Source organism: Salvelinus sp. IW2-2015, unplaced genomic scaffold (assembly GCF_002910315.2).
Source record: "Salvelinus sp. IW2-2015 unplaced genomic scaffold, ASM291031v2 Un_scaffold2353, whole genome shotgun sequence".
Lineage (NCBI taxonomy): Eukaryota > Metazoa > Chordata > Actinopteri > Salmoniformes > Salmonidae > Salvelinus > Salvelinus sp. IW2-2015.
The window spans coordinates 9,055-10,833 of NW_019943678.1; the positions used below are offsets into that span (position 1 = coordinate 9,055).

The following is a 1,779-nucleotide window of genomic DNA, read 5'->3' on the forward strand; positions in this document are numbered from 1 at the left end:
AGGCATGCTGCAAGAGGCATTTGAGGACTGCAGATGTGGCCAGGGGCAATAACTGCAATGTCCGTACTGTGAGTACGCCTAGACAGCGCTAAGGGAGACAGACGGACAGCTGATTCGTCCTCGCAGTGGCAGACCATGTTGTACAAACACCTGCACAGTATCGGTATATCCGAACATCACATTTGGACAGGTACAGGATGCACAACAACTGCTGAGTTACACCGGGAACGCACCATCCCTCCATAGTGGTCAGACTGTCCGCAATAGGCTGAGAAGAGGCTGGACTGAGGGCTTGTAGGCCTGTTGTAAGCAGTCGCTCACCAGACATCACACGGCTACAAAGCGTCGCCTATGGGCAAAACCACACGTCGTTGGACCAGACATGGACTTGCAAAAAGGTGCTCTTCACTGATGGAGTCTGCGGTTTTGTTCACCAGGGGTGATTGGTCGATACGAGATTTATCGTCGAAGGGATGAGCGTACACGCGAGGCTGTGTACTCTGGAGGGGATCGATTTGGAGGTGGAGGGTCCGTCATTCTGGCGCGGTGTGTCACAGCATCATCGGACTGAGCCCTTGTTGGGAATGTCAGTGTTCTGCCATGGCCAGCGAAGAGCCCGGATCTCAATCCCATTGAGCACGTCTGGGACCTGTTGGATCGGAGGGTGAGGGTTAAGGCCATTCCCACCAGAAATGTCCGGGAACTTGCAGTTGCCATGGTGGAAGAGTGGGGTGACATCTCACAGTAAAAACTGGCAAATCTGGTGCAATCCACGAGGAGGAGATGCACTGCAGTACTTAATGCAGCTGGTGGCCACACCAGATACTGACTGTTACTTTAGATTTTTACCCCCCCTTTGTTCAGGGACACATTATTCCATTTCTGTTAGTCACATGTCAGTGGAACTTGTTCAGTTTATGTCTCAGTTGTTGAATCTTGTTACGTTCAAACAAATATTTACACATGTTAAGTTTGCAGAAAATAAACGCAGTTGACAGTGAAAGGACGTTTCTTTTTCCCCCTGAGTTTATAAATATACATTAAATATTGTATAAGCTATAGAGATGCATTTCTTAATCTTTATAAGAATAAATGTGTCATAAACACAGTGTATATTTTCACTGATAAGTGGACAATACACATCTGTACATTTCAACGAAACACAGTGAAACAACTAGAGCCTTTTTCTTGATAAGCCTTATCCACCACTCACTCTCATGGTTAAAGACCTCAGCTCTGCTTCACATCACATTCAGGACAGCCTGTCATCACATCCAGTACAGCCTGTCTTATCCACCACTCACTCTCATGGTTAAAGACCTCAGCTCTGCTTCACATAACATCCACTACAGCCTGTCATCACATCCAGTACAGCCTGTCATCACATCCAGGACAGCCTGTCATCACATAACATCAGTACAGCCTGTCATCACATAACATCCAGTACAGCCTGTCATCACATCACATCCAGTACAGCCTGTCATCACATCCAGTACAGCCTGTCATCACATAACATCCTAGTACAGCCTGTCATCACATAACATCCAGTACAGTCTGTCATTAAGTAACATCCAGTACAGCCTGTCATTAAGTAACATCCAGTACAGCCTGTCATCATATAACATCCAGGACAGCCTGTCATCACATAACATCCAGGACAGCCTGTCATCACATAACATCCAGGACAGCCTGTCATCACATAACATCCAGGACAGCCTGTCATCACATAACACCCAGGACAGCCTGTCATCACATAACACCCAGGACAGCCTGTCATCA

General features: G+C 47.0%; 1 protein-coding gene across 1 annotated transcript in view; it reads left to right on the forward strand.

The window, feature by feature from the left end:
* The window catches only part of ecm2 (extracellular matrix protein 2, female organ and adipocyte specific), a gene marked incomplete at its 5' end in the record, with an annotated part of 14,172 nt that overhangs the window by 7,226 nt on the left and 5,167 nt on the right, over window positions 1-1,779 (forward strand). The gene's annotated exons all lie outside the window — the stretch shown is intronic.